At 43.7% G+C, this 15,212-nt stretch overlaps 1 protein-coding gene across 1 annotated transcript in view; it reads right to left on the bottom strand.

The window, feature by feature from the left end:
• CFAP299 (cilia and flagella associated protein 299) overlaps positions 1-15,212 on the bottom strand; it is a 353,732-nt gene that overhangs the window by 118,798 nt on the left and 219,722 nt on the right. The gene's annotated exons all lie outside the window — the stretch shown is intronic.

Raw genomic sequence — 15,212 nt, 5'->3', positions numbered from 1 at the left:
CGCCTATGGGGTTGTGGCGCTCATCTCGCTTTCAGGCCGAGGGAGCTACGGTGGTACCTCGGGTTACATACGCTTCAGGTTACAGACGCTTCAGGTTACAGACTCCGCTAACCCAGAAATAGTACCTTGGGTTAAGAACTTTGCTTCAGGATGAGAACAGAAATCGTGTTCCGGCGGCAGCAGGAGGCCCCATTAGCTAAAGTGGTGCTTCAGGTTAAGAACAGTTTCAGGTTAAGAACAGACCTCCAGAACGAATTAAGTACGTAACCAGAGGTACCACTGTATAATAATAATAATAATAATAATAATAATAATAATAATAATAAAATAATAAAAATACCCTGCCCTCCCTGGCCAGAGCCAGGCTCAGGGTGGCTAACACCAATAAAATCACAGGAAAAACATAATAGGGGGGGAAAGGGGGGGGACCAATTTAAAATGCAGGTTAAAATGCTGGCGTTTGTCCACAGACAGCTTTCCGGGTCATGTGGCCAGCAGGACTAAACTGCTTCTGGTGCACGGAGGACCATGACAAGTGCCATAGTGCATGGAAATGCCATTTACCTTTCCGCCACAGCAGTACCTATTTATCTAATTGCACTGGAATGCTTTTGAACTGCTAGGTTGGCAGGAGCAGAGACAGAACAATGGGAGCTCACCCTGTCGCGTTGATTCGAACCGCCGACCTACTGATTGGCAAGTCCAAGAGGCTCAGTGGTTTAGACCACAGCGCTCTATACATTATGAAGAATAAGAGCATAAAATGAGCCGTACTAAATCTGACCAAACGCCCATGTAGTCCACCAGCCTGTTCTCACAGCTGACAACCAAATGTCCACAAGTAGGACATGAGTACAACAGTACAGCAGCCCAACTACCCTCTCCCCACTTGTGATTCCTAGCAACTGGAATTCAGAGGCATGCTATTAGGCCTCTAATAGTGGAGGCAGGGGACACGGGTGGCGCTGTGGTTAAACCACAGAGCCTAGGACTTGCTGATCAGAAGGTCGGCAGTTCGAATCCCTGTGACGGGGTGACCTCGTGTTGCTTGGTCCCTGCTCCTGCCAACCTAGCAGTTCAAAAGCATGTTAAAGTGCAAGTAGATAAATAGGTACCACTCCGGCGGGAAGGTAAACGGCGTTTCCGAGCGCTGCTCTGGTTCGCCAGAAGCGGCTTAGTCCTGCTGGCCACATGACCCGGAAGCTGTATGCCGGCTCCCTCGGCCAATAAAGCGAGATGAGCACCACAACCCCAGAGTCGGCCACGACTGGACTTAATGGTCAGGGGTCCCTTTACCTAGTGGAGGCAGAGCATGCAAGAAGGTGGTAATTCAGATACTCTAGGGTTCTAGTCTTAGGCCTATGCAGTGGCTCACTTTGTAGACTGAGCAATTTCCCCTCCCCTTTCCACCACAGTAAAAAGGAAATGTCTTTGGTGATATGGAGAAAACTGTCCAATCTGAACCGCTGCAGATAAGTAGTTAACCATCTGGTGATGGTCTCCATGTGGAAAGATTTAATGGAAATCCCACATAGTGATTTTCATGTGACTTTTTCAGAAGGAAAACAATATCCAAAGCAAGGTTGTGCCTTTTCCATCTTAGACTCTATTTGTATTATCTGTGGGGAAATTGGTTCAATATTTGAGGTTAAGAACTGACACGGATCCGAAGTTGCCTGAAGTAGAACATGCTATCGGCAATATTTGTGACCTTCTTGCTCCAGTAGGAAGGAATTTAAAGTTGACTTAAAGGCTCCAAAGGAGGATGGAAGTGGTGGAAGGACGAACATTTGTTATGGATGGAATACTTCTTATCTGGCTTAGCGGAAGAGGGAAAAGTAAAAACTGGTTGGAGCAAAATGTTCTTGGCCAGATTATTTGCTGGCATGGGCACAGACAATTCAGTTCAATCCCTCTCTGTTCATAATTAATGGATTTCAGAAAGTTTTCTAACATTTTAATGTTTTGGAAATACTACAAATCAGAGACTTTTTAACACCGAAACAACTGCAAAACAGCATATGAATTGACTTCTCAGAAAATCAACAAGTCTCAAAAGCTAGGGTATAACTTTTTTTTTTTAAAAAAAACCAACCACTTGGAACTTAATTCTATATCTGAAAAAGGTGAGTCTTTAACTTTCATCTCCTGGTAATAACTCTCAGAAAAAATGATTCGCAAGAACCAACATGTACATTCCTTTATCCTTGTAACAGTAGAATATGGTCAGCTTCCAACCTATCTTTTAACCCCCACCTCCTCCCAAAATCTCTTTATATTTTGTAAACATCATCTGATTAATCTCCACAGAAAAGCCTTGCAAACTGTGCTATTATTTCCAGTGTACGGCTTTTGTGCAATTGTTGAACTAAACAGATTGCCCGAGGCCACCCACTGAGTCCTTGGCTGAAACAGGTATTTGGAGCCAGGTGTTCCAGGGCTTATTTTAATATTCTGACCACTAGACCATGCTGGGTTTAAGGGTATATCTAAATAGCAATTATTATTTGCTTGTGGGCTAGGGCTCTCTGCCTAATCGTCTTATCACCAGCTGTAAACAGTATCCCTGAATGGGAAGAAAAGCAGGTGCAAAGTTCTGGTTTAACTTAGCATGCACATAAGCTCCAGAATAACAGAATGTCACTGGTATAATTAGGCTCAAAGGTGTGGAGAGAACAAGGTATTGAGGTGCAATACCTCATGCCTTTGCTGTTCTCTCAGGTGCACCACATGAATCAACCCAAAAGTATATGCAGGGAATCTAAGGCATAATGGAAGCTCCAAAACCATCAGTCTGAATTGCAGGTACCCCTCACCCGCAGGAGAAAATCAAACAACCTTATAAGGTAATCTCAGAATTTTTGGGGAGAGACTTATTGAGGAGGCTTCAAAATCCCATAGCTCACCAAGGTTAGAACTGTCCAAGGCCAGTGCTTCTACACTATAGTAGTAATCTCAATCCACAGATGCATGAGTGCTTATAAATCTCTCTACTGGTACATAATCCAAGGAGAGGGATTATTATTATTATTATTATTATTATTATTGTTGTTGTTGTTGTTGTTGTTGTTGTTGTTATTATTATTTCTATACCACTTTCTAGAATATCAAACAGTTTACAACCTACATTAAAACATCAAATAAGACACTGCAAAATAAAGCAATACAGAAGGTCAAATATGCATTCAAAGCAACAGAACTAACAAACAAACAAAATATTATCCCAAATATTTCAAGAAGGTCAAGTATAGAAAAGACCTTGAATAACACCTTGAACCTGGGCTGGTACAAAATTGGCAACCAATGCAGATCTTTGAGCACAGCTGTTATATGCTGACCTCAATCAATCAGCATTCCTTAACTTCTGTTATCTTCCCAAACAATTAATAAACAACTAAACCGACAATTAACCTACAAGCATCCCTCTCTGCAAGGAGAGGGATTATTGATATTATCAATGGCTAATGAAATAAAAGGATGCATATCTGCAACCTTGAAAATAAATCCCAAAATTTAATACAGTAGTTATATGTCAGGAGCCCATCTACTAATATGTGAGTTAATTTAAAAGGTATTGTCAGAGCTGCCTCTAGGTCCCAGCTCACAGAGGACCAACGCTAGGCTGTCGTAATGTACAAAAGTCTTTATTGAAGTTCAATTTCCATTTCAAAGCCGCAGCGCGCAGCCCTACATCTTAAACCCTAGATCGGCGAAGTCCCATCTGAATCTCCTCCCCTCTGACACCAGTTTAAGATCCTAGCCCTGCTCCACCTTTTCCGCTGCTCTCTTCTCCTCTGGGTCCTCCTGCCCGCTGGGGCATTCCCCTTTCTGGACTCCTCTGACGCTGAGTCGCTTAGCTCCTCCCCCTCCCTCCGGCGGGCTTTAGGACCCGGTTCCCAATCCTCATTCTCTGCTGTCCCACGCTCCTGTACATTTGAACTTGCCTCTCGCGCCGACCCAGTGACCTTCCTCCTGACCGTTACACTACTTCTGTCACTGCTTCCCTCTTCCGGGATACTGGCCGGATCTGACCTCCCCTCCGTTGTCTGACTCTCCGATGGAGGCGTGGTCAGCCCTGACTCCTCTCCTCTCCCTGCTGGGGGAGACACTACTCCCGATACCTGTGACTCTTCCCCCCCACTATGCTCTGGTGGGGAAGCTGGTCCTGATTTCCAACTGCTGCTCTGGGAGTCCCCGCTGGCCCCTTGCTTCTGGGGTGTCCCCCTTGGGACCCCCCTTGCCCTGGCCACCGGCGCCCCCTTCTGTGAATCTTCCGATTCGCTGGAGAGGCTCATGGAATCTCTCGGGCCACTGTCATCTTCTCCTACGCTGCCCTCAGATTCTTCCCCTTCGCTCTCCATCTCCCCTCTTCCCTGTGCTTCTGCTCCTGAACCCCTGACAGGTATGATTCCAAGAACAGCAGTGATGCTCATGGAAAATGCAGGTGAAAATATCTAGCTGTTCCAAAACACAAAATTGGACTATAGAAATCCAAAAGGAGTGGAGTGGAATACTTGGGGATTAATGTGTTTATTTACCATGATGAAAAAGAATACACACACACACACACACAAACACACACACACACACATATATGACACAAGGGCACAATTGCCTTTCATGGCTGGTTCCTCTCTACAGATTTTGTCTGATCAAAGAAACAAATAATCTGTTCTGCCCAAACTGGCACCTATTTACAAAAAAACCTGTGTAGTTTTTGCAAGTTAATACAGACACACAACAGACACACATCTTTTTATTTGTATGCCGCCTTTCCATGGTCAAAATCACGCTCAAGGCAGATTACAACAAGAAATCTTTTTTAAAAATAATAATTATCAAACATAACAAAAGTAGTCATAAATCAATAAATAAAACAGCAAAAAGGACACAATTGGACTGAACATAATTTATAATTTCCGCATAAATCATAAGATTTAAATGAAGACACAAAAATTAATATCAATAACAGCAACAATCCCCAAGAAAACCCAGCCCAGTCTATATGGCAATACAGCACTCCTTAGAATTTTGCCCTTAGAATTCTGCTCCAAAGCGCCATGGCTCAGTCCAAGAACCTGGAGAACCAGGTTACCTGAAAGACCACCTGCCCCTGTATAAATGTGTAAAATCATTTTGATCATCTGGGACAGGGTTTCCCAAACCAGGGTCTCCAGCTGTCTTTGGACTACAACTCCCACCCCTCTTAGCTAGCAGGACCAGGGGGCAGGGATGATGGGAACTGTAGTCCAAAAACAGCTGGAGACTCAAATTTGGGAAACTCTGTTCTGGGTAAATTCTACTTGTGGCACTTACAGAATATCACAAGGCGGTAACCTGGGAGCGTGCATTTTCTGCTGCCACCCATGTACGACAGAATTCCCTTCTTCTCTCTGCCATACATCAAACATTACCCACTTCAGAGATCTTGCCAAGACTTACCTTTTTGCCCAAGCTACAATTGACTCATAAGATTGGACCCCGTTTCATGTGTACGATTCCCCCGATATCTGTTGTTGTTTTTGCTTTTATTCTGTTTTATTGGTTTTATGTTTCACTTCTGTTCTAATGGATATTGCTGTTGCATTGTTACATAGTGTACATTGCCTAGGGATTTTTGAAAGGTTGAACAGTTTAGAAATGCCTTTTTCCCCAATTTTTTTTTTGATTTTCCAAAATCTTTAAAACAAACAAACAAACAAACATAAATCTTATCAGTTTTCCAAACTAAATTTCTCATAAAATTAACTTAATCACTTAACATCATTCTTTCTATTCATTTTGACTTTAAACATTTTATTCTCTAACATCACCTGTTTAAATCCTAAGCCTATCTGGTATTTGCAAGTTTTCCCAATTAAGTTATCTTAGTGTTAAGTTATCTTAGCATATTTAACTAAATAGTCTTTATATTTCATCCATTCCTTCTGGTACTCCTCCTCCATCTGGTCGTGGACTCTTCCAGTCAGGTCACCTAGCTCTGAAAAGTCCATCATCTTCATCTGCCATTCCTCCACTGTTGGGACTTCATGTGTTTTCCAATTTTTAGCTAACAAAATTCTAGCTACAGTTGTGGCATACAAGAACAATCTAACATCTTTCTTGGGCAATTCTAGACCTATTATTCCAAGAAGAAAGGCTTCTGGTTTCTTAATAAATGTATATTTTAACATTTTTTAAATTCATTATAAGTATTCTCCCAGAACTCTTTCACCTTGGGGCAGGTCCACCACATATGATAAAAGTTACCCTCTTTTTCTTTACATTTCCAGCATAGATTATCACTATTATGATATATCTTTGCTACAGTTTAGAAATGCTTTTAAAGTAAATAAATATGAAGGAATAGATGGCCTCTGAACATCTAAGGTGATTTTTTTCTTTTTACTCGCTGAGTAACCTGTTAGTTTTGCATAACGCTCAAACCAGCTCCATACAAAAGCAGCTTCCAGCTATCTTCTGTTATGGCAGCTGCAGCTTCTGCAGCAAATGCAAACAGAGAGAGAGAGAGAGAGAGAGAGAGAGAGAGAGAGAGAGAGAGAGAAGCTAATGTTTACCACACCTTTCCCTGCAATTCAGCCTCAGGACAAATCAAAGGTAAATACTGTAAAGAGAAGAACTTCTCCCAAAGACAAAGACCACATGACAGAGGACAGAGAACCTGCTGAATGGAGATCTTATCTTAATTTACTAGGACTTGGAGCAAAAATGTAAATGCATTTAAGGATGCAATCCTAAACACATCTGCTAAGACCCACTGAAGACAGGAAGCATTCTTCCATGCAATTATGCATGGGATTGTGCTGTGAAAGGATGTCCAATGGATTCCCCCCCCCCTTAACTCAGGACAAATGCAGGGGAATATGCTACAAACCATAAGTTCTATGCCACTATCCTGTTGACTAGAGGCCATTTCTGATTTTCAGTAGGAACTGGGTGATTCGTAATGTCCCCACTGTTGGAGCAGAGACACGTCTGTGTTACCTGTTATGACTGTGCAAGGATCCATGTTAGCCTGAAAACAGTAAGAAATAACTAAATAAATTTACCTATGTAACATAGCTATTGCAAATGGAGCATTTTCCATGTGAATCAGCTGATCGCTGATTACAGCAAAGGGGACGCGGGTGGCGCTGTGGTCTACACCACTGAGCTTCTTGAGCTTGCCGATCGGAAGGTTGATGGTTCGAATCCCTGCGATGGGGTGAGCTCCCGTTGCTCTGTCCTAGCTCCTGCCAACCTAGCAGTTCGAAAGCATACCAGTGCAAGTAGATAAATAGGTACCACTGTGGCGGGAAGGTAAACGACTTTTCCATATGCTCTGGTTTCCGTCACGGTGTCCCGCTGCACCAGAAGCAGCTTAGTCATGCTGGCCACATGACTCAGAAAGCCATCTGTGGACAAACGCCAGCTCCCTCGGCCTGAAAGCGAGATGAGCGCCACAACCCCATAGTCACCTTTGACTGGACTTAACCATCCAGGGGTCCTTTACCTTTTACCTTTTGATTACAGCAAGCCCCATGAAGGCCCTCCAATCAGCGCCAATCAGCTGATAGTCTTTAAAGGAGTCTCCTAGAACAGGGAGGTCTTTTGAATTGACAAGGGATAAGGCACCATATAGGGGCAGTTTTAGGGAGATCCTGCACAGTAACAATAAAAACCGTATGTTGATTGGGTTTGCAGTGAGCCCCTAAATGTAAGAGTCTAGAATAGAGTGTTGGAGATCCAGGTATATATTTCTGCAAACAAATCTGACAGCTATTGTAGTGATGGACAAGCTGTGCAATGTAAATATGAAACAGCTAGGTGAGAACATTAAATAATTTTCTACTCCATTTTATTGCTCTTTAAACTGTTGTTAGCCACCCTGGGCACTACAAGTGCAGTGGAAGGGGGGAATATACATATCTTTAATATATAAATGAATATATTCCAGAACTCCTGCTTTGGGCCCATTCTTTCTAGCAATGAGTTTGCAAAGCAGTAAAATGCCCTACTCTCTGCCAGACACGATGGGTATTCTTGGATTCACTTGATAGGAAAGCTAGACTAGCTTCTTGCATGAAGTGCAAACTGGGTCCAAAACTTTCCTATGAATTCATACTGTCGTCTTGAACAGTAATTTTTTTCTTGCTGAATGGGTAAGCACAGTGAAGAGTATAAAGCTCTTTGCGAATGAAGACCGTAAGCCTACACACACTTAGAATCATAGAATCATAGAGTTGGAAGAGACCACAAGGGCCATCGAGTCCAACCCCCTGCCAAGCAGGAAACACCATCAGAGCACTCCTGACATATGGTTGTCAAGCCTCTGCTTAAAGACCTCCAAAGAAGGAGACTCCACCACACTCCTTGGCAGCAAATTCCACTGTCGAACAGCTCTTACTGTCAGGAAGTTCTTCCTAATGTTTAGGTGGAATCTTCTTTCTTGTAGTTTGGAGCCATTGCTCCGTGTCCGCTTCTCTGGAGCAGCAGAAAACAACCTTTCTCCCTCCTCTATGTGACATCCTTTTATATATTTGAACATGGCTATCATATCACCCCTTAACCTCCTCTTCTCCAGGCTAAACATGCCCAGCTCCCTTAGCCGTTCCTCATAAGGCATCGTTTCCAGGCCTTTGACCATTTTGGTTGCCCTCCTCTGGACACGTTCCAGTTTGTCAGTGTCCTTCTTGAACTGTGGTGCCCAGAACTGGACACAGTACTTCAGGTGAGGTCTGACCAGAGCAGAATACAGTGGCACTATTACTTCCCTTGATCTAGATGCTATACTCCTATTGATGCAGCCCAGAATTGCATTGGCTTTTTTAGCTGCCGCGTCACACTGTTGGCTCATGTCAAGTTTGTGGTCAACCAAGACTCCTAGATCCTTTTCACATGTACTGCTCTCAAGCCAGGTGTCACCCATCTTCCTTGAGAGTAAATCCCATTGAACTTGATTCTCTATAACTGCATGAAGCAACGTCTACACAGTAATGGACAGTCAGCAGATGGAAGAAACTGTGCCATGTTAATGCTTAAACTGCTTTCATCAGTCCAACGTGGAAGGATATGATGTTTAACTCGCCAGGACCACATGTACCAAAAGGATAAAATTATGTTTAAAAGGTTTTGTATTGCCCAATAGACCTGAGAAGATACAGGCCAGATTGGGAAGAGAGGCTAGTTTAACAGCATCTGGTGGGACTGATTAACATTTCTGCTTGCTTAGAACCCAAACATTAGATACCATTGTGGAATGTGGTTTGGCTGTTGCTGCACTCCAATATTTACGCAGGTTTTAGAGCTTTTTACATATATATTATTAGAACTATTCACCTGGCCATATGCCAAACCAATGTCAGGTTTTATTTTTTATTTTTGCGGGGGGCACAGTAGCGCATCCCCTGCTAAAATCTCCAATTGCTAGCTGAAAAGAGCAACTTTTTTTGCAATATTATTTCCATCAGTAATGGACTGAAATAGATTTTATTCACATTAGCACGGGAAAGTCCAGTTGCGATGTGGTTTTTCCCCCACAGTGGCCAAGTGTAGGTGCAAACCAGCAACAGCGGATGTGGAGAAGGAGCAATTTTAGAAGCAAAACTCAGCACCGCTGGGAAACAGAGTTTCCAGTTTAATTCTTGCATGAGAAACTCTTTGCAGCGGTGGAGTCTGCTATCACATCTTGCAATGCTACACTATTTAAAACCTGTAATTTCTATGCTCGTATGCGTATTTAGGATATGCACTCTTATCAGTGCTATCAGTTACTAGCATTCATTCAGCCCATATCATTTATAATACTGACTGCATCATGGTGGCCACGTATAAATTTGCTGCAGGGAAACATCAACTACTGAGCCTTAAACAGCTCAGGACCGCAATCACCGCATTTTTCGCTCTATAAGACGCACCAGACCATAAGACGCACCTAGTTTTTGGAGGAGGAAAACAAGAAAAAAAAATTCTGAATCTCAGAAGCCAGAACAACAAGAGGGATTGCTGCGCAGTGAAAGCAGCAATCCCTCTTGCTGTTCTGGCTTCTGGGATAGCTGCGCAGCCTGCATTCACTCCATAAGATGCACACACATTTCCCCTTACTTTTTAAGAGGGAAAAAGTGAGTCTTATAGAGCAAAAAATACGGTATATATTTTAAGCCACCAGGGAAACCAGCTACCCTTGGGCAGGAGATATAGAAGTATAATCAGCCGTACCAACAGGCTAAAAAATAGCTTCTATCCATGGGCTGTTAGGCTGTTGAACGAAAAATAACATAGCGAAATTGACTTGCTAGGTGTTGTGTTGTTTGATAAGAGATTGAGTGTTTGGGTGGGGAGGGAGGCTTGTTTAATTTCATTGTACACAGGTTGTACAATGACAATAAAGGTATTATGATTATAATGAAAAAAACTATCTTGCTAGATTAGCCAAAAGTTCCATTCTGTCTAGAAAAGGGCTAGCTATGCCTCTGGAAGCTACCAAGATGGGCATGGAGATGATAGCTCTCGGTTGCAATTTGTCCCCAACACCTAGAATCCAGTGATTCATATAGGAAGGTGCCTTATCCTAAGTTACATCACTAGTATCCATCTGTCTGCACTGACAGTAACTCTTCGGGGGTTTAGTCAAAGGATTTTCCCTGAAGGGTTAACAAAACACACAGTGGTTCACTTAGATATCATAGCTTCTAGGCACTGATTAAAAAAACTCTCTTTAATTTATCTAAGTTTTTTATCTAATCTTCTCTTAAATCCATATAGGCTGCTGAAAATTACAACGTTGTAGTGATAAATTCCATGAGTAAATGATGTGCTGCATGAAGAACTGTTTTGTCTGTCTTGGATCAACCGCTAATTAATTTCATGGGGTGCTTCTGGGTGGGGTTTCCTACTGCAATTGGGCCATTCATATATTGCAGATGGGTGGTTGGCAACAGTTGTTGTTGTTTTTTTAATATCAATTCCCTGCCAGATTAAATGCGCAAAATCCAGATTAAATGGGCAAAAAATACAGACCGGTACTTTGAGGCTGGCAACAGAGCATAGGTGATATGAACAAGGCATGCATGAGCAGCATGTATCCCATAATCATAGGAGCCAATGCCAGGGGGCTGTGGGTACTTGGGCACCCACAATAATGTAATTTTGAGAGCCAGGCACTCAGAAAGTCAAGGAGGAAAGCTGGAGAGAGGCCTGCAAGACAGAGCTGTTCCGCCTGGCCTTGGTTTGGACTCAGTCTGACCCTTATGTTGCCCTCCCCTTATGGTCTTGATCTATCAGCAACTTTTAAAATGAGGCTGCATTTTTAATTGCATTTTAACCTGTATTTTAAATTGTCCCCATTATGTTTTTACTGTGATTTTATTGGTGTGAGCCTGGCTCTGCCCAGGGAGGGCAGGGCATAAATAAAATTTGTCTGTCTGTCTGTCTGTCTGTCTGTCTGTCTGTCTGTCTGTCTGTCTGTCTGTCTATCTATCTATCCATCTATCGCTCTATCCAGCCAGCCAGCCAGCCAGCCAGCCAGCCAGCCAGCCTCTGTGGCGCTGCCTCTGAAAGAGAAGCAATTCAGTTCCACTCTCTGCAGCCAACCAGCAAGCGAGGTACCCTTTTCCAGAGTGGGGGCTCGGATGTGGAAGCAGAGTCTCTCTGCCTCCGAGTCCAAGTCCCCTTCCTGTGGAAAAGGGTGTGTTGCTGGCAGTGGAGGGTGTAGCTGAACTGTCTCTCTCTCTCTCTGCCACAGTCCCCCTCCAAAAACCTGACATGACGTTGTGTGTTGTGTGAGACGCTGCACATCTGCACTACAGTGGTGGGCACCCACAACCCTAAGGGCAGGATGGCGCCCCTGCCCATAATAAACACCAACTGGAAGCAGCCCTAGAATTATAGCACTGTGAGTAAGGGATAAATCTCTCTCTCTCACCTGTTAATACTATTTATATTTTATAAACCTCTTATCTGCTTTGGCCATATATTGTAATGACCACACACACACGAAAAAGCATTATGCAGTCCAGAGGTGGGGACTCCAAAATCAATTCCAGATGTTGGATGTCAATACTCATCAGCCCCAACCAGCATGACCAGTGGTCAAAGGTGATGGAAACTGGAGTCCAACAGCATCTGAAAGGCCTTAGGTTCCTCATCCCTAATGCTTGCATATACTTTGGTGAGACGTTGACGCTACATTTTGGAACATAGGAAGCAGCCTGGTGCTGTGTCAGACCATTTGGTCTATCTAGCTCAGTGGTGGCCAAACTTGGCCCTCCAGCTGTTTTGGGACTACAATTCCCACCATTCCTGAACACTGCTCCTGTTACCTAGGAATGATGGGAGTTGTAGTCCCAAAATAGCTGGAGGGCCAAGTTTGGCTATCACTGAGAGTTCATTACAGTCTACACCAGTGTTTCCCAAACTTGGGTCTCCAGCTGTTTTGGGACTACAATTCCTATCACCCCTGACCACTGGCCTTGTTAGTTAGGGATGATGGGAGAAGTAGCCCAACAACAGCTGGGGGAGACACAAGTTTGGGAAACACTGGCCTACACTGACTGCCCTACAGGTCTCCAGTGTTGCAGACATTCCCAGTCCTACCTGGACATGCCATGGGTTGAACCTGGAACCTTCTGCGTGCAAAGCAGATGCTCTACCACTGCGCTACAGCCCTTCTCAAGCAATTCATAGAATTGTAGAGTTGGAAGGGACCATGAGGGTCATCTATTCCAACCCCCCAGAATGGAGGAACCTTTTGCCCAACGTGGGGCTCAAACCCACAACCCTGAGATTAAAGCTCTCGCACTCTACCAACTGAGCCATGTTAGTATATGGTAGAACGGTCACAGGTGTTTCCTAAGAAACTGCAACATGTGGAGCTACTGTTACAGATAGGTAGCCGTGTTGGTCTGCCATAGTCAAAACAAAATAAAAAAAATCCTTCCAGTAGCACCTTAAAGACCAACTAAGTTAGTTCTTGGTATGAGCTTTCGTGTGCATGCACACTTCTTCAGATACACAGATGTAGAGCTACTGTTTGTCTGTGTTTACAGCCTATTCACAATTTCTATTTTCGCTAACAGTGAAATTTGATCTTGTTCACATGGTCTGAAAACCGGTCACTGCAATAAGAAATCGGTCATCTCCCAACAGATATTGGAAATGACAGATAGTTGTGGTGTGATTACTTAAGTACTTTAACTGTTAATGGAATTTTATTGTATTTTAATTTACTGGTAGGTAAGAGAGCCCTTACTGTATTTTCCTATCTTATACAAGTAATGAATAGTGTAGTGACCACCCAGAAGCAAAGAGCTGGATTCCAGGAGGGAAGTGCTGTTTCATTATACATATGTTCTTGTTTATATAAATTGAGCTTTTGAAATAAAAATATATTTTTTAAAAAGGGGGGAAGCTGTGGGTGTCAGCAATGCAAAAAATGTCTGAGTGGAGAAACGCAGTTGATGTAATTAAATCACTGCAATGAGAGCTGTCAGATTTCTGTGAGGTGGAAAGGATTGTTTAAAATGGCAAATCTCTCAGCGGCATTCAAACCCAGTTCCAACTGGCTTCCCGATATATCTCCTCCTGAGCCTCTCCAATGACAGGAGCACTTTCACTTTATCAGGTGGTCAACTGGGTGAAGATGGATGCAGCAATTTTAGAGCAATAGAGGGCTGGCCTGGGAGCGGTCTCAGGACAAATGTTCCTTTCGTTCTCCTGGTTGAAGTCCACAAAGCTGGCTCTATGGCTTTCAATAATGGCTCAGCTGAGGAGAATATACGCCGTCAAATGTGCTTTCTGACATCGCAAAAGCAGAGTTCTCCTTATGTTCTTACACTGCAACTGCTTGTTAGAACACTGGTCTTTACTATTCAACACAGTTCAGGATGCAGAAGAAAACTCCAGCCCTGCTTACGAACCAAACACTTGCCCTTGAGCAATGCCAGGATTTTTTAAAAGGAGACAATGGCAACAGAGTAGAAAAATTTCCCAACAAAATCCCGAAGGCTCTAGAGATATTATACAACCAAGCTCGTGTGAAAATAAACCACAGAAGAGATTCCAGTTTACTGTCAGAATCCCAAACGCTGCATGTGTGGCATTTATGCTGGGGATATTATGGCAAATTAAGAGTATTGACTCTCGACTGGCATCGATGGGAGCCCTGGTGTCTCTGCCTGCTAACACCAGAATAGCTAAGGGGCCTATCAGAAGCAACTGCCAGGAGACCTCTCACACCTGGAGCTGACCCCTCTAGAACAACAAACAGGAACAAAAAATATTCGGTTGTATCCAACTGTCCTACTCAGAGTAGACTGTTAAAATTATGGGTGTAAATTAGTCATGTCCATGAATCTCTGTGGGTCTACGCTGAGTAGGACTAGCACTGGATACAACCTAAGCCCCAGCGTGGCCTACAAAGTTGATCCCCACAAGCCACACAAAACTGCCCAATTCATAACATCATACATGGGGGCATGTGTGAGACAGGTTATAGATTCAGGTACAGTGGTACCTCGGGTTACAGATGCTTCAGGTTACAGATGCTTCAGGTTACAAACTCCACCAACCCAGAAATAGTACCTCGGGTTAAGAACTCTGCTTCAGGATGAGAACAGAAAGTGTGGCGGCGGCGCGGCAGCAGCAGGAGGCTCCATTAGCTAAAGTGGTACCTCTGGTTAAGAACAGTTTCAGGTTAAGAACGGACCTCCAGAACGAATTAAGTTCTTAACCCGAGGTACCACTGGACAAAGGAACAATGAGGAGGATAAAGGGTGTTTCATGTGGTACCTTTGCAAGTGGAGATCATTGACAGGGAGCCCCACTGCTGCTAGAAGCCCATCTTCAAAGGCGCCAACATTCCACAATTACAGGGAGCCATTTTGGATCGATTTGCAGGACTTAGGTTGGCTACACCCCACTTCCTGCAAATGCAACATTTTCCCTCTTCAGACTCCCAGTGGATTCTAAAGGAGCTCCCTGTAACCATCAATTAGATGGCTGGTGGTTATTGCAAGCCCAGCTGAAGGCACACTCCCAGTGCCAATCAGCTAATTGGTTCCGATAGCCTTTAAAGGAAGTTGGTGTAATGGGAAGCTAACTTTGAGAGCCGTCAATCATTATTACATCATGTAAGGACTGGTGGGCAGTCCTGCCCACTTCTCAAAGGCAGGGTAGGGAAATTAAGGGTCTGGCCCACCAGCAGGATCAAGTCCCGTCCCCTGTCCCCTGTCTTC

The sequence above is a fragment of the Podarcis cretensis genome (assembly GCF_951804945.1).
Source record: "Podarcis cretensis genome assembly, chromosome: 9".
Taxonomy (NCBI): Eukaryota; Metazoa; Chordata; class Lepidosauria; order Squamata; family Lacertidae; genus Podarcis; species Podarcis cretensis.
This window is presented reverse-complemented; position numbering and strand designations above follow the sequence as displayed.